At 46.7% G+C, this 26,575-nt stretch overlaps 1 long non-coding RNA gene across 1 annotated transcript; it reads left to right on the top strand.

The window, feature by feature from the left end:
* The first annotated feature begins 1,617 nt into the window (after positions 1-1,617).
* LOC106144977 (uncharacterized) lies at positions 1,618-17,777 on the top strand. The gene is made up of 5 exons (XR_001229862.4): positions 1,618-1,908; positions 2,948-3,013; positions 4,988-5,121; positions 7,299-7,536; positions 12,043-17,777. It is a non-coding gene; the product is annotated as an uncharacterized LOC106144977 (long non-coding RNA).
* The last annotated feature ends 8,798 nt before the right edge of the window (positions 17,778-26,575 follow it).

The following is a 26,575-nucleotide window of genomic DNA, read 5'->3' as shown; positions in this document are numbered from 1 at the left end:
AAGCAAAGTCCTTGGAGATCATTAAACTCTGTGTGGGACACTGGGAGACTCTGATATCTGCAAGGTACACTAAATTGCCTTAAGAATAGTTTTGCTGCTAACTGAGGCTAGGAGTTAATTTAAACATCAGTACTCCTGATTAAAAAGGTAACTGGGTACTGTGCCATTTGAGAAAATTACTCTGGAATATGGTTGTAGGTCTTGACTTTGGCCTTCCACACCTAATTGTTGAGAATTACATGAATATCCTGGCCTTGGTTGGTGCTTTATCATGAGATGTGCTCTTTCCTTAGGCAAGAAATGAATGATTCCATGCTTTAAAAATATGATTAAGGAGGAGGGAGGAAACTCTGTTTTGAATGTTAGGAATAAATTACATAGCTTTGACATGACTTCTAAATGTTATCAGTTAAATAATTCTCTACACTTATGATATGGGCTGTTCTTCCTACCAAAGTTTTAAGCCAGTGGGAATGTCATGTCTGCCAACTGTCCTACTTCAAAAGGAAAGTCCTGGATGCTTTGAAGCAAGCAGCACCTCATTTATCTTTCTGCCCTCTACTTGTTCATTAGATAAGCTATAAGAATATGCCTCTGGTCTCTAAATCCTCAATGCAGATTTACTCTTTGGCTCAGACCTAATTGTAGATCATTGAAGGTGTTGTGTGAATTAAAAGTAACAAGTATAGTCTCACTGCAGTTTTGTGATAAGTATTTTATTCATAAAGAACAACCCTTTTTCTTCTGTGTGACTTCAAAAGCCCAGGAGACACCTATATCATGTTATGATGTTTTCTGTTCAGAGGAATTAAATGTTAATCATGCTAATTTTATCATAGAAAATTAGGAACTTGGTTTCTACACATACAAACCTATTTCAAGTGCTTCTCAAGATTATAACTTGCAAATCCAACTGCATTTGGAATTTATCACTCTTTTAGGTGCAGCTGTTGAAAAAAAAAAAAACAATGGCAATGACTTTAAGCTATCAGTAGTAAATGAGATGTAGGGCCATCGGAATACTCCTGCATAAGGGGGTCAGAGGGAGGCAGGAAGTCAGGTCAAATATACTCGAGAGTGAGTGATTAAGAGGGCTGGTGGCGGGTTGCATCCCCTATCCTAGGCGTTTCTGGCTTGTCGCAGGTGGTGGCCCATAATCCATGACTACACCTCCCATAGTTGTTGGGACAGGGTCGCTTGACCTTCCAACTAAGTCTGTGCGCATCCCTCCCCCGAGCGTCTGCGGAAGCAAAACGCGAACGGTAGGGGGCGCTGCCAGACGTCCTATTCCATTCTCTAGCCTGCTTCTCGGGCTCCTGCTCGTCTCTTCCGGGGGCTTCAGGGGCTCCAAAGACCCGGCGCTGGTTTCCGTGGCAACCACACGCGACCGGAGTGGCGTGCGCCTGGAGCATTCTGGGAGATGTAGTTCGGCCACCGCACGAGCCCAGTCTCCTCGGGCAGCAGAACGGCCGCTTGGCGAGGGGCGGGGACAGCCCGTTTTGAAACCCCGGGGTTGAGGAAGGGTCTGTGCCCGGCGACCAGCAGGCCACCAACGACCACAGAGCCGACGAGCCCCGCCCGTCTCCGTGGTAACCGGCTCGCCGCCGGGGACTCTGGGAGTTGTAGTTGCGCGGGGGCCGGGCGCGCGCCCGGAGGACGAGCGGCTGCCGTTAGCGTTCGCCACTGGCCATTGCGCGCTGGCGGCCAGCCCTCGGACGGTGAGGCCCTTCTGGCCTCCTGCGGTGCCTCGGCCTGTAACCCGGAATGGTTGAGCGGGAGGCCGGGTCAGGGGCGGAGGCCGCTAGGGAAGGGCAGGAGTCGGCATCGCTCAGCCCCGGCCCGCCCAGGCTCCCCAGCTGAGAAGCCCCCAGTGGGGCTCCTGGTCACCCGAGGGGCTCCTCCGAGGCGGTGAGTGGCGCCTCCACGTACCCTCACCCCGTGCCCGTCATTACGGAAGGGGAGGTCTGAGAGAGCCAGGGATCTGCCCCAGCCGGAGACCAGGCCACGGCTGTGCGCTCGCACCTTTGGCTGCAGCCTGAGCGCAACACGTGGCGCAGAACAGGCGCTCAAACTTTTGTTGAGTGTCACTCCATTCTAAGGACACGCAACTGAAGTATTTCAACAAATAAATACAAAATTTAAAAAGAGAGAGAGAGAGGCTTTTCAGCCACATGCAACATGTGGACTTTATTAGGATCGCGATTCTAACCGCCAAGATTGTTTTAAATCAGGGACGTGCACATTGTTGATGATATTAAGGAATTATTTCTTCAGTTGTTTAGTCGTAATACTTTAGGAGTTATGCTTTAAAAATAAAAGAAAATGCCTGAGAGGCACATATTTGCAGATCTTATGAATGAAATGATGTCATATTGGCTTCCAAAATGCTTCAAAAATGGGGGAAGGGGAGAGAATAAAGGAAAGAGACTTGTCTAGGTGTTGGTCATTGTTGGAGCTAACCATGATACACCAAGATCACTAAACTTTCTCTCTCTGGGCTGGCGATGCATGCCTGTAACCCCAGCTACTCAGGAGGCTGAGGCAGGAGGATCCTAAGTTTGAGGCCAGCCTCAGCAACTTAGTGAGACCTGTCTCAAAATAAGAAATAAAGTCTGGGGGATGCAACTATGTGGTAGAGCACCCTGGGTTCAGTATCACAAAAAATAAAATTATTCTCTCTTCTCTCATTACATCCAAATGCTTTTTAATATAAAGTATCATTTTAATCCTTATCTGCCAGTGCTCCATATGAGTTATTCATTGGGAAGAATAAGGTCTGATGTCTGGAATTTCCTTTAAAACACAGGCACACAGGAGTGTCTGTCATGGAGGAAATAAGGATGGCAGAAAATGAATTGCTGTTGAAACCAGGTGGCAGGCAAGTGAGAGTTCCCAGCTTTGGTGAGATGGAAGAATTTCCATAACCAACGGATTCTATGTGTTTCAGGAAGTCTCTGGAAAACAAAGGAATTCAAGAGGAGCTTCTCTGAAACTTGACCCTGCCATGGCACAAGTGAGCCTCCTTGGGGACTTTTCTTTCAAAAGTGGTCACAGCAATGGGAGTACTGCACAGTGTCCTTGGTCTCTCAGGTTCCTCAAAAGTAGGATAGAGTTTTGATGGTGGAGGAAAAAATACCATGGGACTGGAGTCAGGGTGAGGGGCAGGCAGCCACAGAATAATTCTTGCAGAGGAGAGCTGGCACCAACAGCTGTAGACGGTTTGTAATGGCCTAAGAAGGTGTGCTCTGCCCGAATGGCTGAGGTAGGAGGGCATAAAAGGAGCCTATCATGGAGCTGTGGCCCATCTGGCCCCAGGAGCCCCAGGCTCAGGGCAAGGAGCAAACCTGGGCAATGAAAGGTGGACTCATGCTGGAAGGAGATACAGAGCATAGTGAGCAGGACAAGCAGGAGAAGAGCAAAATAATTTGTGAAAAGAGGGTTAGGCCTCTAAAGAAAACTAACACCAAATCTATGTTTGGTTGTTTTTGTTTTTGTTTTTGTTTTTGTTTTTGTTTTTGGTACTAGGGATTGAACCCAGGGGCACTTAACCACTGAGCACATCCCCAGCCCTTTTTAATATTTTATTTAGAGGCAGGGTCTCATTGAGTTGCTTGGGGCCTCTCTAAGCTGCTGAGGCTGGTTTTGAACTCATGATCCTACCTCAGCCTCCCAAGTTCTCTGGGATAACAGGAGTGTGCCACCACATATTGCCCCAAATCTGTTTTGATCCAACACCTTTTCTCTGTTCTTAGCTCTTCTGTTTTACTTTGGGGGCATAAATTTGACTTTGGTAATTTCCCAGCGCCACCTCCACCCCATGTCATTTTTATCTGGGTATGCTTCTTTTTTAAAAATAATTTTTCTAGTTGTAGATGGACACAACAATATCTTTATTTTTACTTGTGCATTTTTTATATGATGCTGGGGATCGAACCCAGGGTCTCATGCATGTGAGGCAAGCACTACCACTGAGCTCCAGCTCCAGCCCCTGGCTATGCTTCTTTTACATTATTTAAACCATTCAATTTTTTAAATTCTCTACAGAAACAAAAATACATATTCTCCTTTCCCAATACAGAATCAAGTTCAGGTTTTCTGTTTCTTGACAGGCTCTCGCCACAGCTCCTCATCTATGAGGGCTTCAGTACACCCTCTATATTCCTTGAGACTAGCCCTAAGGCCCTGAGGTCTGTTATCCTTCCACTTCCACTGTGTTCTTACCAAACTTGTTATCCACGGGGACACAGATTTAAAGTTTACAAAAATTCTCAGCTTCAGCAGACATCTTAGCCTTAATCTCCTAAGGAATCCTGAGCTAGAACCACCCAGTTCCGCCACTCCCAGGTTCCCAATGCTCAGAAACTGTGTGTGATAATAAGTGTTGGTTGCTCTAAGCTGCTATGTCTAGGACAGTCAGTTACACAATAGAAAACTCAATATGAGTGGTCTAACAGAATTTGGATGCTTGTTTCCAGCCTTAGAAGCCCTCTTGGGAAGGTCATTTGCATTCAGTTTCTGTACTGTTTTGATATCTTTTGGGAACAACTAGATAGAATATTTGATATTAGAGCATTTATGGGAAAATCCAGGAAATATAGTCATCGTATCAGTATAGCCAAATTCAATTTTCTTTAAAATAAAGCTACTTTGTTTATACAACTATGACTTTTATCAGATAAAAGTTTAATCAAATTTAATTTAAATACAAAATAGGATCATGAAGGACAGTCCTTTTGTACTCTTGGAGGAATGCTGGGGTCAACCCAGGGCCTCATACTATTAAGCACCTGCTCTACACTTGAGTGTCGCTCCCAGTCCATTCTTTGTGTGTTTTTATAGGGAAGTAACATTAATTATTTTTTGCAATGAATAGATATTGCTTTCAAACCAGATAGTAGTTTTTAAAGAAACACACTGGGGGAGAGGGATCTAAATAGAAATTTTCTTAAAAGAAAAACAAAAAACAACTCACTTTTCTTTCCTTCAGCTCTCCAGTTTTCTTCACTGTCTCCAGAACAGGAGTTTTTCTGGGACAGATGGCACAAGAGCACCAGAATCCTCCACCAGGGCAGACATTGTTCGGATGTGGATCTTGGGAGCCTCACCCCCTTGGAGCTCACGGTAAGGGACAAAATCCTCCAGGGGTCTTTGTCCCTTTTCTGGGACCTCCTGTGTAGAAAAGCAGGCCAGAACATCCCAGTTTGCAGACCTGTGCTGGAGCTGAGCGTGGTCATCAACTAGCACCAGACCTTAGGTCCAGAACCAGAGAGGCACTGAGGTCTTTGGGAGACTGCCAGCCCTCTCCTCAGTTACCCACAAGCACCGGTGTCCTCTGTTCCCTGAAAGGTTACAGTGAGGACAACATTGAGCTCCTCTGAATTGTCTTCTGGTAGCTTCTTAGTCAAGCCACACTTCGTGGTGGGGACTATCAGGACTTCCGCTGATAATACCGTCTCCCCTTCTCGCCTCCACAAAATCTGTACTCAAGGCTTGAAGGGAACCCTGGGGAATATCTCACCTCTTTTGGAGGAATATGGAGGGGGTCCTGCTGCAGGGAGAGGGAGGGGTTGAGAATGAAGAGAAGAGACCTGAACAGGGAGAGGCAGGGCGAGCTCTGTCTCCTCGTCCATGGAGGTTGCCCGACAGCTGGTCTCTGCTGCTGCCAGTGCTCAGCACTTGGTGCTCCCTTCCTGAGCAGACTCTGAACACTCAGGGCAAAGACTGGTGAAAACCCTGGGCTTCCCGTTCCGGGTCATCAGCCCCCACTGGTCTCAGCCTGAGCATCAGGAACCACGAGTCAACATGAGCCAGATTTGGACATGTCCATGGAGCCTACACCAGGGGGCTTGAAGTTCTTTCGCTTTGGGGTGTGGTTTGACCATAGAGATAATTGACACATTGTACAAGTTCTAGTCTTCTGTCATTATTAGGGCCCATGTGACACAGAGGTAGGGGAACAGAGTGCACGAGTGGGTTGATAAGCTGTTGGGACACCTCTGGGCCGGCTCGCCCTAGTGTGCGCCCTGCAGCCACCCTGGCTAACCTGCCTCACCCTCAGGACAGATCTGATGGTGATCACCTGATCCCTCTGCTCCAGTGCTGGGACCAGCATCTGTTGTCATTGGTGATGTCCGGGCCCTCCTGGTTGTCATCAGTGATGTCTGGGCTTTTCTGGTTGTCAAGGGACTTTGGCCCCCTTGGCTCCGGCCCTGCTGACCTTTACCACCCAGCAAAGTATAGCCACATGGGCACTGGCACCGGCTGGCAACAGGCCCTGGCCCCATGGGTACTAGCTGGGCAGTCTGGCAACTTCTTGCACTTCTCTGAGCCTCAGTTTCTGTGTGAGGATGCACTCTGCAAACTGCAGGGCACACACAGGAAAGGCAGCTTCCATCACTCGGTCTCGTCCTGAGTTCCTTGTGCATCGCAGGACCTGGCCTTGAGCCCAGCTGTCTCCCCGTCCCTGCCTTGCTCCTTCTGTGACCTCCAGTTCCCCAGCCCGCCCTGGGCTACAGCTCCTGCCTTCCTACTGCTCTGGAGGTGCCCAGGACTCTTGGAGGTCTCAACCAGCCCCCCTTTGCAGCCTCCTCAGACCTGCCAGCCACACCCTCTGCCTGCTCCTGTGGCCACAGAGCCCAGTTACTCCTCCCGGACCTTGCGCCTCCCTGCCTGCCCCCACTCCGTCCCCTGCTTCTTCCTCATCCTCTCCCCAGACTTGCGAAACAAAAAAATGAGATTTGTGTTTTTTCCTTGTATATAGAAGATACAGATAAGAAAATGAAAATGTGACTCATAAAGAAAATGAAAGTGACTCCTAATCTCACATGTGACATTTACAGCCTGCTGAATGTGGTCACTAAGGTCTTGACTGCAGCCTCCAAGCATACCCCAGTACTAGGAATTGAACCAGGGCACTGAGCTACAAGTACCCCAGCCCTTTTCATTTTTATTACTGGCAGGATCTTGCCAACTTGGATCCTCCTGCCTCAGCCTCCTGAGTAGGCTGGGATTACACACCTGTGCCCCTGCACTTGAGGATATTCTTAGCTCTCATTGTACTCTAGGCTATAATGAGTTTAATCCATCTACAGTACACGTGGCTTTTATGGTTTTTTATTGCACATGAAACAAGTGTATTTGAATTTCCTTTGGGGTAAGGTGGCTCACACCTGTATTCCAGATACTCAGGACACTAAGGTGGGAGGATCACTTGAGATCGAGTTCAAGACCTGCCTGGGCAATGTAGCAAGATCCCGTCTCAAAAAAATATTAAGTTCGACTGAATTTTCTGTTTTCAGGACTGAGAACAAGGAGTTCCCCTCCCATCAGGGACTTTCTGAAAGATGATCCCCATGAGGGACCTCACGCAGACCCTGTGGGCACTAGGAAATGCCTCAGAATGTTCCAGAACCTTCAGCTGGCATTGGGGACTCTCCCAGAGGTGAAGCCAAGCAGTTCTCCTCCCCAAGACAAGACCTTCCAGCAGAAGAGAGAAGGCAGATGCTGTGACAGGGACAAGAGGTAGCCTGCAGCCAGGTGAGCATCCTCATTCCAGGTCAGGAGCGTGGCACGGGCAGAGAGCGTTGCTTTCACACAAGGAGCCAGGGTCTGAGCAGACTGCCGTTATCAGAGTGCTGCAGGGGAGAGAAGCCCCTCAGGTGTAAGCTTGTGGCCCTGACAGGTAGCTGGCTGTCACCGGACAGGGGAGATGCAGCACCTCCCAGGGGCATCCCCCTTGCCCAGGGAGAGAAGCCAGCAAGCCTGTGGTGGGGGAAAGGCCTTCACTAGGCCCATATGTGACACCCCCAGCAGTTACCTGGAGGGTGGGAAACATGCAAAAGTTTCATATAAGCCCCCCAAAACACCCCATTTGGAACTGTAGGGAAATTCCAAGCTCACCATAGTCTCAACTCTCAGCTGCAGCCATTTAGGCAAGCATTTTAGATGTCCAGAGACATGCCAGGCACAGTGGTGCACGTCAGGAATCCCTGCAGCTCGGAAGGCTGAGGCAGGAGGATCCTGAGTTCAAAGCCAGCCTCTGCAACAATGAGGTACTAAGCAACTCAGTGACCCCCTGTCTCTAAATAAAATACAAAATAGGGCTGGGGATGTGGCTCAGTGGTCAAGTGCCCCTGAGATCAATCTCCAGTACCAAAAAAAAAAAAAAAGTCCAGAGACATGGGAGACATGGTAAAGAGACACCATAAGCCAGTGCTTTGGCAAGAAGGCTGTGAGCCTTGCCCCCCAGGCTCAGTGGTGCAGAAGCACAGTGTGAACCTCAAGCCTCTTCCCTGGGGCTGGGCTGCTGAGGTAGCTTCAAAAAACTGTCCCCCTCCACCTGCCCAGCTGTGTCCCAGGTGCAGTGAGCATGTGCAGTCCATGCCCTGGTATCGCTTCCGCACCTTGGACTGCACTGGCCCAGCGCCACAGCAGGCCCACCCTGAGGGAAGAGGTTGACCCCAGCCAGCCTGCGCTTCCCTAGCAGGGGAGTCACAACCAGGACACCCTCTTAATGGCTGAGCTGAGAGTGTCACCTAGTGAGTTACTGAAGGGACTGATGTGGGTTAGAGAAGTCCAGCCCCAGTTTCAAGGGGCATCAGGTGTAATAGGTCACCCATGTGATCTCCACTTGATCCCAGCTTGCAGGTGAAGTTGGCAGGTATGCTTCCCTCCGCCCAGTTCTTAGGTGGAGCTCAATCTGTGCCTGTGCGGCATCTTCACAGCACATTTTATAGCTTATTTGTTCTCCCTGGAAACTCAGGAAAGGACATCCTGGAACCTCAGAGAGGTTCAGAAACATTTCCAGGACTGCACGTCAGAGGTCGTCCCCTTCCCTCACTCAGCAGGACAGGTCGGGTGTGTGTGAGCTGGAGGGGCACAAGGGACATGACAGCGAGGCACAGTGGGCAGTGTTCCTCTGGAAACCCAGTCCCCAACCCCAGGCCCTGAATGTGCATTCTGTGATGAGCAGGTTTGGCAAGGAGCTGGGTGCTTCCCGGGCTCCTTCGCTCCGTCTTGAGCTGCTTTTCTCTCACTTCTGCTCTTCATTTTTCCTACTGTCAACAAAATCATGCTCAAAACAGCGTGATTTTAAAATGCATAGGTAAGTGAAGATTTAGTCCCATTTTGGAAAGAATCACTGCTAACACTTTAAGTATCTTTCAAACACTTTTTCTGAGTACTTATACCTATGTAAGTGTGTGTGTGTGTGTGTGTGTGTGTGTGCACGCGCACGCATGTATGCATCTATTTTGCCCATTAGTTATATTTCTCTAAAAGAGGAAGGTAGGGAATGTTCTAGGTCCACAAGCCCCTGCAGCCTGGCAGGACCTCACTGGGCTTGCAGCCTGTGAGCTAGAGGAGGTCCCTTTCTCTGCCAGGGAGCCTCCACCACCCTCCGGCTCTTGAGGGCAGTGCTACTCCTGGCCACAAGGGGGAGATGTTTGTCCGTGATCGTGGACCAGAGACCCTGACACCAACCCTTCGTCCCCAGATGGGTCTCGGCTGGTTACAGGATCTAGCAACGCAGTATCAGGGTCACCCAGTCACTCCTGACTTTATTCTGCTCACTGCACCTGTTGGAAATCTTGCTTCATGAGGAAAAGAATTCATAGGCTCACTCTTAGAACTTGACACCATACAGGTCTCCCCTCATCTTACAGCCTTGGGCTTCAAGGAAGAGAAATGACGAAGCTGCTCAGGCCATGCCATGTACCTCAGCACCCCCACCATCTTGCCCTGGCTTCCCAGGACCAGTCTGGGCTCCCCGCTCTCTCCTTCCCCTCCCACCTTGGCCTTCTTCCGGCTGCTGTCACTCTGCCCTCTCAGCAGCAGACCCTCCCACAGGCTTCTCCCTGGCAGGCTTTCACCAGCACTTCACCAGAAGTCTTTCTCAGCCCCGCAAGTCACAGAGTTCTCTTCCGTGTTTCCGCCGCGGCCCAGGCTTCCTCTTTCAAAATGCAGGACATACTTCACTGTCTGCCTCCTTCTGGAGGGGAAGTTCCGTGAGGGTAGAGACCCTGATGGTCTGGTTTCCCTCCCGTATCTGTCTCCTCAACACAGCGCCTGGTGCTCCAGGGACTGGGGAATGACTGGGAGAGCCTTTGTGTTCCCGAGGCAGAGTCTGCAAAAGCTAGCCCGTTTCTCTCCTTCCTCCCCCTGTCCTCGAGGCCCACCAGTGCCCTCACTGTCCCCTAAGATATGAGAAATAGATCCCCAGGGACAGTGTTGCAGAAGGACCAGTCTCTCTCTTACAGTGATGAAAAGACAGAGGGATTTGGCCTAGGACAGATCTAACTGCCACTTACTAGCTGGGCCTATCTTATTTCTTATATTTGCAAAGTAACGAGACAGTGGCACTCATTCTGCAGGGTCCAGTGACAAATCACATGCAGCCTGACACAGGAGACAGCCGTGGAGTCACAGTTGTCCCTCCCTCCCAGCGCTGCCCCTGCCTAAGCCCCCTTCTGGATCCTTGTAACACAGACACCCCTGTCATCTCAGCGCTGCTCTTTGTTTCCCGACCTCCCTCTTTTTCCCCTAGGTGGCCCAGGTCACCTGCCACTCATGCCTCCTTCTTCCCTGTCTTGGATCTCAGACAAGTAATGGGACCAGGCCTTCGGAAGAGCAAATTCTCTAAAGGTGGCTGTCTGGTGATGAGTGGGCCAGCGAGAGCAGCAGCCGGGGGAGCGGGCCAGCAGTCACCACCCGGGGATGAGAGGTGGCCTCTCCTGTTACAAGCCAAGCAGAGCATACTGTGCAGGCACCAGGACCTCTCCTAAGGCTGAGACTGACACAGCCTGGGCTTTGCTGAGAAGCAAGGGAGGAGGGAGATGGCGGGCGGCGCCCAGCTCTGTCTCTGCCCAGTGCAGCCTGGGCTCCTCTGCGAGTGGCCCCTGAGGAGCCTGCGTGTAGACCACGCCATCCGCTGGGCTGTCAGAGGTGTCTGCCGTCCTTACAGCCAAAGTCCATTTGCTGCTAGAAACCCAGGTGCCAACTGGACCATGCTCCAACCCCGCCCCTCCCTCGGTGCCCTCTTGTGTGGACACTTGAGGTCACAGGTGCTCTGAGGCCCCCTCGCTGTCGTCCTCAGGCCCCTCCTTGGCCTCCCTGTCTGGAGGTGGGAGCTTCGTCATCCGTGACGAGTATCCGCCCTCTCTCCTGTGGAATCTTCCACAGATGAATAAGAGCTGATTTCCCTCGCAGTCCCCACCCGATTCATTCATTCAGAAGCTCCGGCTTCCAGTGTTGGTCCGCGCCTGGGCGCTCTGGGAGCATCGAGCCCTTCATCGGGACGTGCGTGTTATCCCGTGTGACTCCCCGGAGCGGAGCTCTGACGTAGGTTCCCGCTTATTCTGTGCCGGATGTGCCCGTGCTGGCCTCGGAGCTTCCCCGTTGGTGCTATTCATAGGGAGCCTCTCGTCTGAATTGGGGATGAATGGAAATTTTCTCTTATTCATAATATTCAAAGATCTCCTCGCTCTGTGGATTCTTTGCTTTCCTGCCAGTGCTGGCCATATGCTGGGCCACGTGCTTGCCAGCAGATCAGGGTTGGGCTCAGCATCTGCAGTTCCTGGAACTGTGTCTTCCCTATCGTAAAGTTCCTCCAAATCCCAGCCCCTGTCCTCTCACATGGCCCCAGGATTCTCCTTGGCAGGAGACAGTGTGTTGACAGTGTGTGCCCAGCCTGAGCCTCCTGCCATGATGGCACCCTGGGAAGCGAGGGTCCCAAGCCCTGGCTTCTGAGACAGATCTCCACCAGTGTGCATGGACCCTCAAGCCTCTGACTGCAGTAGCCAGAGGGGAGAGGGCAGGGGAGCAGCCTGGCAGGAACAGCAGTGCCCCTGGAATGCTGCCCCCCCCACTCCCTTTCTCTGCCCTCCCCAAATGGCACAGCTCCCCTGGAGCCTCCCTGGAATGCTGGAACCTGGAGTTCCACTTCCCCACCTTCCTGTGGAGTCACTGCCCATAAAGGCTGGATAGCACTCAGGCCGGGCTCGCCCTCCGTGGTCTATTTATGCCTTTTTTTTTTTCCTTAAACAGACTTAAAACTCTTTGAAGAAGAGCCACATTGTGTCCCTTGGATCCTCCCCAGCACCTTCAAGCATTGACACCTCAGAATCGTGGCGGGGCTTGGAAGCTGCATGGGGCTATGGTGCCACCCTCTGAGCAGAGGGTCCAGGACATGCCTTTGGCTGAAGACGCGGCTTCCTCCTTAGGGATGGCTGAAATTCTCTTCTGGTCACACGGGGCAAAAGGTGACTTTGTATTTACTGCCGTCCTTTCTAGCCCACACCACAAGGCAGGCTAGCCAAGGTAGCCCCAGAGACCATCAGGTGGCTGGCCATCTGTCTCCATTGTCTCAGCTGTGCCCGAGAGATGTAACTATTTGCCATATGTTGTGCTGGGCCTGGGAGGGACCTGGGAAAGGACAGGCAGGGAACAGCCAGAATTCATTCGGTGGGAAAGCCACCCATCCCAGCGCCCTGGTTAAGTATGACTGGCTCAGGACCTTCCTCCACGTGAACTTGGAGCTCCTTGTGGGCAGAGCTGTGTCTTGGGCCTGTCCCTGCTTCACGGTGCCTGGTTCAGCAAATAGGTATCTGTTTGCAGAGTGTCTGCCTTGGAATAATCACTCTTTAGCTCCTGACAACTGACAGCCAGGGCTCATGGAGTAACAAGGAGAGCAGAGGTAGGATGACTGTGCTCTCATCCCACCTAGGTTCTCTCCACCTCCTGTGAGTACATCATCCCGTTGGTATGTGGCTAAATTCTAGGTCCCATGCACAAAGTACAGGAAAGTCCCTTTATCTTTTATTAATTGCAAATTTTCTCTCCCCCTTGAAAAATGGGACAAACTGCTTAAGTCTGTGTTTTTGTGTAGCCTAGGAGTTCTCCATTCACTTTCTTTAAAGCAAGTTAAAACTGTAGGGACAGTAAAAAATCATCCTTAGTGGTGGCAACTGCATTTTCTAGAAACACATTTTCTACCCCGGTGACCTTTGGCTTGGTGAGCCTATCCTGGGCCGTGGAGCTTTAAGGAGAAGAGGAGAGCATGCCTAGCTAGCTGCCCCTCCTGGGCCCACCAGGGGCCACCTGCTCACCCACTGGCCTCTGGGCCAGAGGGGATAGCCAGGCACCAGCTCTACGTTCTCTAACCTGAAAGTTTATAGATGGTGTCATTTATAGTGAGTCTCCAGAATATTCTCTCAACCTGAAAGTTTATAGATAGTGTGTCATTTATAGTGAGTCTCCAGAATATTCTCTCAAATTTCTCTTGTAATAACTGTTCCAGGCAGTTTATGAAATTATGAAGACAAGAGATTGAAGTGGATAATCAGAGGAGCAAAGGCTGGGGGGGGGGGCGGGATCCTAAACCAGGGCCCCCTGAAGGAGGCAAAGGCCACTCACAGAGGGCACAAGGCTTCTGGGAAGTTGCTCGAGAAGTTGAGTCTAGATGGAGAGCAGTGAAGCGGCCCCACCCATCCCCATGGCAAGGACCGTAACTGCCAAGCCAGCCTAGTGATGTCTCCTCGCAGGCCTGCTCTGCCGAGAAAGCCGTGAGCAGAATCCCGTTTAATCTTCTCAACAACCCTTTGTAGTAGGTATTTTTATTTCTAATTTTATGCTACAAATGAAGGAAATAAGATGTGGAGAGGTTGAATCACTTGCTCAAGGTCATGCAACTACTAACTAGAGCTAGAGCCCAATTCCTTCCCGTGCTGTTAAAAGTTGGGGTTTCCCCATTGTAGGATTTTTAATTCCGTTTGCTGGAATGCCAGCCCATTTTCGGTCCTTGGCCATCTTGGAATAGTCTTGTTTCCACAATCTCTTCTTCAGCCTGTCAAAGCCACAGAAAGGTCTTCAGGAGACCAGTCCCAGGAGGTGGTAAGCGCTTCAGTCCCTATGAAAGCTGTGTTCATGGGAGACCGCACGCGCCCCCCGGCAGCCACAGGACCTCTGCCGAGGGTGCCGGTAGAGGGGGAGTCTCAGGTCACGGCAGACTAAACTCTGTGGTTATGTGCTTGTGCTGGGGTCAGGCAGTACAGTTTATTTGTGCTTAGCTATGTCTGGGCCTCCACTGGAGTGACCACTCTGGAGATAGCTGGGATGGTCCAGCTGGGGCTCTGCCTGGGGCCCGGCTTCTGTCTGCCAGGTGGATTCCTCCATCCCTCCTCTGGTAGCATCTACGGGGCCAAAACATCCAAAGTGGCTTTTCACTCACATTCCTGGAACCTCCCCCATCTTCCATGTGGCCTTTCTCCAGGAGAGTGGCCTGATCTTGTGCTGTTGTCCAGGCTCTCAGAACCATGGCCTCTGCTCCTGTCCACTGCAGGCCCCACCTGTCCTCCTCCACCCCCTCCCCTGTTGTCCAGGTGACTGTCACATCATGAGACCCTGCCTCGGTGTGTACGTACAATTCACTGGGCCAGGATCCAACAGGAGCTGGCCAATGACTTTTGAAGTCATCTGACCCCACAATAGAAGTGAAGCAGCCAGACTAGTCAGGCTCCTCCTTTTGTAAATTTGAGCCAGAAATCAAAAAAGGTAGTGTGTGACCAGGTGTCATGAGGGCGAGCAGGGCCTGGATGGACCAGTGTTAGTCACAGTGACACTGGAGGAGAAAGAGTAAAGGAAACAAAGCAAGCCGTGACGTGGAGAAGGTCATGGAGGGAAAGCAAGCCTTGTTTGGAGCAAGCGCATACAGGACAGAAGGCCGAGGCAGAGCCGCCAGCCCCGGAACTGCCCTGTTGTTGTGGCTCCCTGGGCCCAGCCTCGCCCAGGTGATACCACAGCAGCCACACTGGCTGTTACCTTTGCTTGCAGTTGGCTTAGAAGTGGGCCTGCTACTTCATTCTGCTAATAACTTAGGGGAAGTGACAGGGACTGCCCAAGCCCCTGAGGCAGCAAGCACAAGGGGGAGGCCAGAATGCAGAGGTGACAGCAGACAGGCAAAAGGAGCCTGGGTCCTTGATGACATGGTTGAGCCACTATACCTATCCTGGAACTACCTACTTCCAGTATTGTTGCTGTGTAAGTTAAAAGTCTTATTTTCTAAGCAGATTTCTGCTACTTGCAGCCTGAAGCATTCCTATCCCCATAGCTGCCCCTTAGAGCACATGGCTCTTTCTGGAGCTCCAAGTGGAGACTCGCCCTGAGTGTTAACATGAGAAGTCCTGTTCATACAACAAGAAATAAAAGTCAGGATTTGTCACAGCTCACACAGCTGTTAGTCCCAACTGCCACGGCCTATAGGATACAGACAAGGAAAGAAAAATATTCAGGACATTTCCACAAGTATGGGCATGAGTCTTCTAAACTGGGGCTCAATAACGAATTTGAGGAAGATCAAGTTCAGTGGGGGGTTAATGCCTAAGATCCAAAGCCCAAGCAAGGTTCAGGAAGCCATGGGAGGAGCAGGAAGTTGAGCTGAACAAATGGTAGGTAGGTTGGACAAATTCTGGGAAGGATGCCCAGGACTCCAGGTGGATGGTAGGAGCTCGGGGGACCAGCCAGAAAGAAGCCTAAGCACCTGGAACTAACCGTGACCCCGACCCGCCCACCTGCCGACCTTCCTGATGCTTTAGGTTCTCAAAAAGTAAGATATCCCCCGCAGCCCTGGGTTGCCACCCTGGCAAGCCCCGTTTCCTTATTCCTCATCTCTTCTCCCTCCATCTTCCCCTTTTTTTCCTCCACTTTTGTCCTCTCTGTGCAAAGTCAGGCCTCAGAAATGCACAAGACCTGAGTCATTCTAACGCAATTGGGAGATTAAAATGGAGGCGAGGGTATTTTGCTGTCTAGAATGCTCATCTGGGAAGAGGAGTTAGACTGGCGGGAGGGGAAGCAATTGCTAAATGAGGACTGGAGAAAGCTTCCTTCTGGTGCAACTCTCATGTTCTTTTGTGTGTTTTTAACATAAGAAATGTACCCATTCTTCCCTTAAAAAATGGGAAGCTGAACTCAAGAGCCCTAGCCCTTCTTTTTTGAAACTCTTTTTAAAAATATAAAACGAAGATTAGACTGGCATCTTCTTAATCAGTCTTACCAATGCGCACTGTTCCCCTGCATTCAGACCCTGAGAAAAGCCACCGGCCCCATTTCCCATCTCTGAATGATCTTGTGCAGATGTGACCCATAGAAGTTCTTCAGATCTTTGGAGCCCAACCACAGATGTGTTGCAATCTTAGAAGTTGTGACCACCAGTTTCTGTCACTGAGCCTCGGCCCTCTCGGTGCAGTACTATGTTCCTGAACAAGGCATGCAGGCCTGTGCCCCAGGCTGAACAGCCCAAAAAGAAAATCCTATAACCAGAGGAGTGAAATTCCTGGTTGGAGTGAATGAAGCAAAAAGTTTAACCCCCTGCCTTGTGATAGGATGAACACATCAGAGCATTCCGTGAGCCCTGCATGTCCCTGGGAGTCACCAAAGAGCCTCTGAAACTCTTGAGACCAAAGGCACTTGTTCCCCCGACTGCTGCTCATCAAGACTTTTCTCCAGCATGAAGTAGCCTGATGACTGACCTAGAGTGCGCTCATCTCTCAAAGACGACGTGTCTCTCCTGTGAATCCCCCAATGATGAGAAAGAGCTAAGCAGGCCCATGTGATCCTACCCATTAGCCTCTCTCCAGGGTGACCTAATGTCCCCGCAGCCACGCTACCCCTAGAAGGTCTGCCATATTCATCACACCTGACCAGCTTAAGGCCCATTTGAGTCCATTGGTATTGTCCAAGGACAGGACTGTGATGAAGCCACTTCTTCCTCCATTATGCTTCCAGGACCTCTCTCTGCTGCAAACTCCCAGATGTCTGGCTGGTGCCAAGCACTATTTAAAGACAGTCGTTTGCATCCATCACATGCATATGGTTTTTCTCCAGTGTGAATTCTCTGACGTTGAATGAGCTTTGCTTTCTGAAAGCCCTCCCACATTTTATCGCATCTGTAGTTTCTGTTGCATGTGACGTAGCCAGTGCTGTGGGGGGGTGCTGACAGATGCCTCCCCCCACCCACTCTCTACAAGATGAGTGTTATTTCAAAAGGACCGGAGCCCCAAGGAAATTGCCTGTATTCACAACAGTCAAAGCTGTTCTCTCCGATATGAAACTGTAACACTGAATAAATCCGGAATCCTTACCCAAGACTTGGCCACGCGTGTCTTACTTGGACCTTATCTCACTTCTAAAGAGTTGAAGTGCAGATTTTTCCATATTTACCACACTTAAGGGATGGGGTCCCTGAGACAGTGCTCTGAGGTGTGTCAGTCTTCATGGCCTGGCCAGCGTCAGCGACCCCCTCGGGGCATCCTCTTTGCTCCCTCTGCTGTGGAAGACCCTGTTTGGATGTCAGCTTGTTGTTCCTGGTCCCTTCTCACAATATAAAATTGTGGAAAATATAAGTATGGACCATTCTCTCTCAAAGGACAAGACAATTACTTAGACTGAGGGTGGAAGATTTTGGAAGAAGAATTAAAGGCTGCCTTTGAGCAAATATACAAAATGATGGCTTCTTCAGATTGCTGGTTATTTAGTTCTCATTCCTTTCATGAACTCAGTTTTGGTTACAGTGAAAATGTGCCTATTAAAAATACCTTCTCTAGTGACATGGGAGGGGCATGTGGGGAGGTACAAGGAGGCTGTGAGTGCTCTGTCCATTGTTCTGGATTACTGACCAGGTGGACATGCTCACCTTGGGAAAATCCGTCAAGTTTTATATTTGTAATTTGTGCACTTTTTATACATGAAAAGTAAAATAAAAATCTGTCTCTTCCCCCATTCAGCAACAGGGCAGTCATGACAAATAAGATACAAGCAGAATTTGTGCTTCCAAAATACATTGAAGGCAGCAGCCTCTGGACCGGGACTCTTGTTGCTTCTCCCTATCTGGTCCTCTTCCTGCCTGCTCCCAGGATGTGACCAGGTGGAGAAGACCATGGGCAGAAGGTGGCTCCGTGAACATAGGAAGGGGCCCCTTCTTATGGTTATGAAATTTTTTATAGTTTCTAAGTTTTGTGTGCTTGTACTTTTTCTAGTTCAGAATTATTAGGCTGTTAAGCGCTTCCTCCTCCCAGTGTGTGTGTGCGTGTGTGTGTGGGATCTCACTATATTGCTCAGTCTTGAACTCATGGACTCAATCAGTCCTCCTGCTGCAGCCTCCCAAGTAGCAGGAACTACAGGTGCATGGCACATGCCTGGGTTATTAACCGATTTCAACAGTTCTTTTATGATTTTTTGGTGGGGAAGTGATACTGGGGATTTAATCCAAAGGTGCTTAACCACTGAGCTACATCCCCAGCCTTTATTTTTTATTTTGAAACAATCTCACTAAGTGGCTAAGGCTGGCCTGGAACCTTGTGATCCTCCTGTCTCAACCTCCAGAGCCACTGGGATTACAGGCATGTGCCACTACACCTGGCTAGTATTTTTATGACTTCATTTTTATGTTCAAGTCTTGGATCGAAGTGGAATAGGAGCCAGTTCTCCCCTCCCACCCATGATCAACCAGCTGTCCCAAAAATACCTAGTGAATAACTCTTCCCAACTATTTTGAAATGCTAACTTATTGTTAAATTTGTATTTAAATTGGGTCTTTGTCTTTAATCACTTTTATTTATCTGTCTGAATCTTCTCTAGTACCTAATTATTTTGCTTTATCATTTGTTTTAGCATCTAATAAGGCCAGTCTCCTCATTACCCATTTTTTCACAACACTCATGTTAAAAAGGGGGGGCAGTTAAGTTGGAGTCACTCAAGATTGAAAAATGAAAAAAAAAAATGGAGATTGGACCAGAGGCACTTTACCACTGAGCCATATCCCCAGACCATTTTATTTCATTTTAAGATAAGGTCTTGCTAAGTTGCTGAGGCTGACCTCAAACTTGCCATCCTCCTGCCTCAGCCTCCTCATCCCTGAGATCATAGGCATGCACCATCCCACCTGGCTGAAAACTACTTTCAAGAAGTGTTAAATGTGGCCAGTTGACAACACATGGACAAGATATTAGATAAAAAATGATGAAAGGAAAACAATGTAACATAATCACAAAATATTAGGTTCACTTATGATGTCAGAGATTGCACAAAGCTTCCATAATATAGATAACATCTTAACAATATCCTTTTTCTAAGTAATCATGGTTTTTTCTACAAGTTCTTCCTGGAACCATCTTATATAAAGAGGTCATATTTTCTCTTAATAATTACTTGTATCCAGAACTCAGCATCAAAGAAATCCCAGCTCTAATAAATACATCAAAAACGTAATATGCTTCGAGTCCTATGACGTTGAGGTATATATAGAGAGATAAGCACACAGATACCCAGAGATATATTAACTCAACACTGGTGATTATACAGGTCTCAATGAAGTGTGAATTCTACACAAAGCAAAAAACCACTCTGCCATTCTATCCAGTCTAAAAATAGTCTATGACAAAAAAAAACAAACATAATGTTAGCAATTGTGCTTCCCTTTTTGGAATTCAGGAAGATCATGAGGAAATTATGTGTGATGTGCAGGTTCTTTTCAAAATAAGCTTTCCACAGAAAACGGAAATGATCCTTTCTCTTTCGTCTGATACATTTCCCTGAAACAAACAGATGCATTCAGAATAATTCCATTGACCTTATTGCTGCATATAATTTTTGGCTTTCCCAGATCGTGGCTATTATAGTTGTATTTAAGGCATCATTGGGACCATATGTATGAAAGAAATATTAAGAGACCTAGTTTCTTGTGTCGTGCCTTTACTGGAGAAATGTTCCATGTTTGTGTAATAAAAATAAAAATGACATGTTTGAAAAAATATGGACTCAGTAAAAAATTAATTTCTCCAATGAGTCAGAATTTGCTAGAGAAAAACAGGAGCTGATGTAAGTGTAAAACAAGCATATAGGCTGCTCAGATGCCTTCCTTCCAAAGAAGACATTAGGGAAGGGGGCAATTGGGACACCTGTGATGTGATGAGAAGGGCCATCATCCCCCAAACCCATAACTCCAGTCTGATGAGAAAAGTATGAAATAAAGCCCAAATGAGGGGTATTCTAAAAAACACCTAAACAGTACTCGTCAAAACTGTCAAGGTCAGCAAGAACGAGGGAAGTCTGAGAAAACGGTCTCAGCCAAGAGGAGCCAAGAAGACACAACAGATCAATGTCATTTTGTGTCCTGGATGGAACAGGAAATGACATTAGGGAGATTTTTAAGGAAATTTAAAAGCCGGAGCTTTAATAATAGTGGTTATTCAATTATGGCAGATGAACCATAAGAGATCAATAATAGAAAAAACTAGGTATGGGGTATTATCTTTGGAACTTTCCTGTAACATAAAACTATCCTAAAGTTTTTATTAAAAACAAGATAGAGGGCTGGGGCTACAGCTCAGTGGCAGAGCACTTGTCTAGCATGTGTGAGGCACTGGCTTCAATCCTTAGCACCACATAAAAAAAAAAAAAAGGCATTCTGTCCATCTACAACTACAAAAACAATTTAAAAAACAAGTTAAAAACAAAACTATTAGAAGAGGTTGATGTTGTTTCCAGACAAGATGACATAAATGCAGAGTTCTCTGTTCTTCCCCCTGAGTACACCTTAAACCTTGGATGTCATAAGACAAATATCAGAAGACAGAAGGGACTCTCCAGGGACCTTGGGACTGAAGAGATGGCACAGCACTGAGTTCCCTGGATTTTCTGGTTATTTTCTCTATATCCTTGGATGGGCATGGAAGAAGCATGCAACCCAGAAAGCCCACTATATACAGACCAAAAAGCAAAGCCCCAGAGCCAGAGAAGGGGCACAGCCCATCAGGATAGGAATATTTTTGGCAATGTCTGCCCTACTCTGGACAAATGCCATGCGGAAGAAAACCTCTACCCCAGCCCCAACCTAACCCACAATCATCAGAGTTCAAGTGTGAGCCCAGACTCCCTAGCAGGAATGGGGTGTTCCTCTCCATTTACATGCTGTCACCAAGAAGAGAAGAACCAGGACTCACCATGGTAATGAGGTAGAATGTGCCATGACCTACCAGTGTGGTGTTAGCAGAGGTCTGCTAAAATAGACTTCAGTTTAAGACTCAGAGCCTCATAATAGCTAAAAATGTCTAGATTACAATAGAAAAGTAACTCATCTTACTGAGAATCAGAAAAATGAGAAAAGATGTCAACCCTGAGATGATACGAGGTTGAGTTTATATGACAAGGACTCTGAAGCAGCCATCACAAAAAAAAAAAAAAAAACTTCAGTGTACAATTATGAATGTCCTTGAAACAAATGAAAAATTAGGCTCAGCAAAGAAGTAGAAGGAATAAAGAAGAATCAGGGCTGGGGATGTGGCTCAAGTAGTAGATGCTTGCCTGGCATGCGCGGCGGGGCGCTGGATTCAATCCTCAGCACCACATAAAAATAACGATATTGTGTCTACTGAAAACTAAAAAAATAAATATTAAAAAATAAGAATCAAATTTAAATCTTACAACTGAAAACAATACAATAATAAAAGTTTAAAACTCACCAATTTTACTCATTATTAACAGTACAGAGATGACAACAATAAGAACAATTGATGAAAACTACCCAAACTAAGCGATAGAAGGAAAATTGAAAAAAATTAACAGGACTTCAGGAGCCTGTGGAAGAAATTTTAAAAATGTGACATATCATTGGAGGAAGGGTAAAAGGAATGAATGTAGGGCTGAAAAAATATTCCATGAAGTAATACTTGAAACTTCTCCAAATTGGGAAAAGCCAAAATCCTACAGATTCAATAAATGCAAAGGAATCTGTATCAAGTAATATCATAATCAAATTTCTGAAAACTAAAGCCAAAAAGTCTTGAAAGCAGCTATGATGTTTCTTAAAATAATGTATCACCTCTAGACACGATGTGAATAACAGCAGATCTCCCACCAGAAACCATGGAAGCCAGAGGTAAGTGACACCATATTTGTTAGGTGCTGAAAGAAAAAAATCTGCTAGTCCAGAATTCTATATCCAGCAAAAGTATCCTTCAGAAATGAAGAGGAAAATCAAGTCATTCTTGATGAAGGAAAACTAAGAAAATTTGTTACTAGCTGATATCCCCTAAGATGATAACTAAAGGAAATTCTTCAAACTGAAAGTAAATGATAAAAAGAGGAAACTTGAAACACTACGATGGAGAAAGAACAACTATAAAAAATTATGGGTAAAAAACTATCCTCTTGAGTTTTAAAAATGTTATGCTTGACAGTTGAACCAAAAAGTGTAGCATTGTCTGAGTGGTTCTCATTGTATGCAAAGGAATACAATTTTTTTTAAGAGAGAGAGAGAGAGAGAGAGAGAGAGAGAAATTTTTTAATATTTATTTTTTAGTTTTCAGGAGACACAACATCTTTGTTTGTATGTGGTGCTGAGGAAACCCGGGCCGCACGCATGCCAGGTGAGTATGCTACCACTTGAGCCACATCCCCAGCCCAAAGGAATACAATTTTAAGGAATAAAATTTAATATAATTTTAAAGTAGGAGGGAAAGAAAGTAGAGAACTAAATGGAGATACCATGGTAAAATGATGTCAGTTGTCTATTGTGGAGGAAAAAAACTATACAAAGAAATGCACTCAAAAACAGTATAAATAAACCAAACTGGGGTTATAAAAAATAGTCAAGTAACTTTCAGGAAAACATAGAAAGAAAAAAAAACAGACTAAACAAAACATCTTTTAAATGATAGACTTAAGTGCTACTATATCACAATTATATTAAACATAATTGGTATAAATACACCAATTAAAAGACAAAGATTTCTTTGACAGAGTGGCCTTAAAAACATGACACAACTTTATGCTCTATATAAGAAACTTACTTCAAATATAAAGATCTATGTAAGCTGAAAGTAAAAGGAGGCAAAAAAAAAAATTTACCATGCAGATGTTAATCTAAATAAAGCAGGAGTGGCTACATTAATAGCAGATGAAGTCAGAGCAAAGAAAATTTCCAGGGACAAAGAAGAACATTATATACTGATAAAGGGTTCAATCTGCTGGGTGTGGTGGCGCACGCCTGTAATCCCAGCACCCCAGGAAGCTGAGGCAGGAGGATCCCGAGTTCAAAGCCAGCCTCAGCAACAGAGAAGCACTAAACAACTCAATGAGACCCTGTCTCTAAATAAAATACAAAATGGGGCTGGGAGTATGGCTCGTGGTCAAGTGCCCTGAGTTCAATCCCTGCTACCCACTCCCCCCACCCCCCAAAAAAAAGATTCAATCCACAAAAAAGACATTGCAATCCTAAATGTATATGCACTAGGTAAGGGAACTCCAAAGTACAGGAGATACAGGGGAGTCCACAATTATAGTTAGAGACTTTAACATCATTCTCTCAACAACAAGTACTAATCCTAAAATCATCAAGGATATAGAAGAACTGAATACATCCAACCAACAGGACCCGTAGAACAAGCCTTTCAACAACAGCAAAACAGTCATTCTTCCTGAATGCCCATAGGACACTCACCAAGATACACCACATCCTAGGTCATAAAACAAACCTCAACAAATTCAAAAGAATTGAAATCGAAAAGAGTGATCTCTGGCCATAAAGGAATCAAACTAGAAAACAGCAGGAAGATCTCCAAACACATGGACCTTGAGCAAAATCCTTCTCAGTGTCTCAAGGAAAATTTAAGAACCACATTAAACTGACTAATAAATAAAAATAAAAATTTAGCATATCAAAATTTATAGATCACAGCCAAACGGTCTGAAAAGTAAACCTAAAACAGAGAGACAAAAAGAACCACAAAAATTAATAAAATGAAAAACAAAAACAAAGTCAATGAAACAAAAAATGGTTCTCATTGAAAGATCAGTAATATCAATAAACCTTTAGCAAGATGGATAAAAGAATGGTCTGGAGTTGTGGCTCAGCAGTAGAGTGCTCACCTGGCAGGTGTGAGGTGCTGAGTTCCATCCTCAGCACCACATAAAAATAAATAAGGGCTTGGGTTTTGGCTCAGTGGTAGAGCACTTTCCTAGCATGCATGAGACACTGGGTTCAATCCTCAGCACCACATAAAAATTTAAAAAAAAATAGGTTATTATGTCCATCTACAACTAAAATATTTAAAATATATTTTTAAAAAGAATAACCTTGGGCCAGGTGTGGTGGCACATGTGTGCGCCTGCTAATCTCAGTGACTCAGAAGACTAAGGCAAGAGGATCACAAGTTCAAAATAACCTCAGCAATTTAGCGAGGCCCCAAGCAACTTAGCAAGACTCTGTCTCAAAACAAAAAAATAAAAAGGGGCTGAGAATGTGGCTTAGTGGTTAAGTGCCCGTGGGTTCAATCCCCAATGCCAATTTAAAAACAAAACAAAACAAAAAAAAAACACAGAATGACATCTAGTTATCACTAGACTCTCCAGACTTTTAAAAGGGTAATAGAGGAATACAATTAAAAACAATCTTACCCAAATTCAAAAACTTGGATGAACTGTAACCAGTTTCTTAAAATCCACAGAACTCACTCAATATGAAATATATAATTGGAAAAAGTAATGATTTAAAAAATTAAATTCTTATTTTCTTAAAAATGAGCTTTCTGTCTTAGTTGCCCCCACAACTAGTTAGGTGATTCACAAGAAGGACCCACCTGATTCCACAGAAAGTTATATTCTAGGTTAAGGTTTTTTAACAGCAAAAGGACACAATACAGGAACAGCAGGAAACAGATATAAATAGACGAGGGTCAGACGGGTCAAATGTACATTCTTATCCTCTTGCTGCAGGGACAGCACAGGCATGTCTTTTCCAGGGACAAACTGTAGGGACACTTGTGAAATGTCCTCATCCAGGAAATTCCACTTGAGTCCTAGAGTCAGGAGTTGATCACACACCTGCCATGTGACCAGCCCAGCCCCAAACCAAGCACTAGGTAGGCACCAAGAATCTTTTGTTTGCTTTAAACATCCCAACAGCCTGGTTCATCTGGATGCCCTGATTGGAGCACAGAGAATAATATATTACCCAGTAGCTACATGAGTCTTCCTAGTTTAGTTTTCAGAATTCGACCAAGGGTCATCACCATGGCTACAGAGATAAGTGAAACAGATTTCATGTGGTAACTCCTGCCTCACACTCTCCAAAAGGAACTCTCTAGACTTAGTTTCACTGGAGAATTCTACTCATATTTTAACAAAATATTAAGACCAAGCTTACAGAATCTCTAGAAAATAGAAGGAGTACCTCTGAGGAACTTAGGAGGTCAGTTTTGCTGTGACATTAAAGCCAGACAAAGGCTGGAGGCCAGTATCAATCATAGCTCTAGGAATATATTTTTTTCAGGTGCTGGGGACCAAACCCAAGGACTTTATTTTGGTTTAGATACTGGGTGTCCATCTAAAGCTCATGTGTGAAATAAGTGGGTTACGAGAGCCTTAATCCCATCAGTAAATTAATTCCCTAAATGAGATTAATTAAGTGGTAATTGAAGGTAGGGTGTGGCTTGAGGAGGTGGGTCATGGGGACGTGCCTTGGAGACACATCTTGTCCCTAGTGAGTGGAGTGTGTCTGTCTTTCTCTCTCCATACTCCCATCTGTTTTCTTCTGCCACACACTTCCGCCATGATGTCCTGCCTCCCCTCAAGCCCCAAGAAATGGAGTCAGCCATCTTTATGAGTTGCTTATTTATTTATTTATTTTTAATTGACACATTATAGTTCGTACAGTTGGAATGCATCCTGGGTGAATTCATACATGCAATTAGCAGAATTTTGTCCACTTAAGACTTGCTCTTTTTATAACAACTAACTCAGGAGTCCCATGAAAACTGCCTTTTAATCTCTCCCAAGGGCAGAGCCCTAGGCTTCCCGACTTAAGGGCCCCCCACCTCTGCACCACCACACAGAGGACCGAGCCTCCAGCCCACCCAGCCGGAGTGGAGCGCAGTACTTGCTTTCCTGAGCCATTTCCCCTTGGGACACAGGGAGCGTGTGCTGGGGAGAGGCCAGTCTTCCTCTCTGGTTGACAGACTTATGCTTAATGTACAATTCGGGTATATGGCAGGTCTTGAATAAAGGTTAATTTGTACATTGGATTCCTGGTTTTGTTTTGCTGTGACACACGACTAAATCATTCAGGGTCACCCCAGGTGAATTTGGGGTTGACACGAAATAATGACACACAGATACAGAAAGTGCCTTTCTCTCAGGGTCTAGTGACAGCTCCTCAGTCTCAGCTCCCACGAGGGAAGCCAGAGAGGCAGACAAGAGAGAGAGAGAGAAGACGTTCTGAAGCCCTATTTATTGAGGGGAGTCATTTGAGAAAGTTCCACCCAAATGAGGCAAGGGGTCAGTAGATTGAGTGACATCTTGGCAAGCCACACTCATCTCAGGTGCTGTGTGGGATCAAAGGCAAAGTGAGTGAGAAGGACACATGGGGACACAGCCAGACCCAGCAGCAACCTCAGTCCAGTCTGCCTAGTCCTCCATGCACTCCAAAAGCTCGCAGCTCCTGCATACTGGCTGACCCAAGACATTGGTTATTTACTAACTTGTGTAAACTTAAAATTATTTCACTTCTTGGGTGAAATTTTATAGTTCA

Source organism: Ictidomys tridecemlineatus, chromosome 10 (genome assembly GCF_052094955.1).
Source record: "Ictidomys tridecemlineatus isolate mIctTri1 chromosome 10, mIctTri1.hap1, whole genome shotgun sequence".
Classification (NCBI taxonomy): Eukaryota; Metazoa; Chordata; class Mammalia; order Rodentia; family Sciuridae; genus Ictidomys; species Ictidomys tridecemlineatus.
This window is presented reverse-complemented; position numbering and strand designations above follow the sequence as displayed.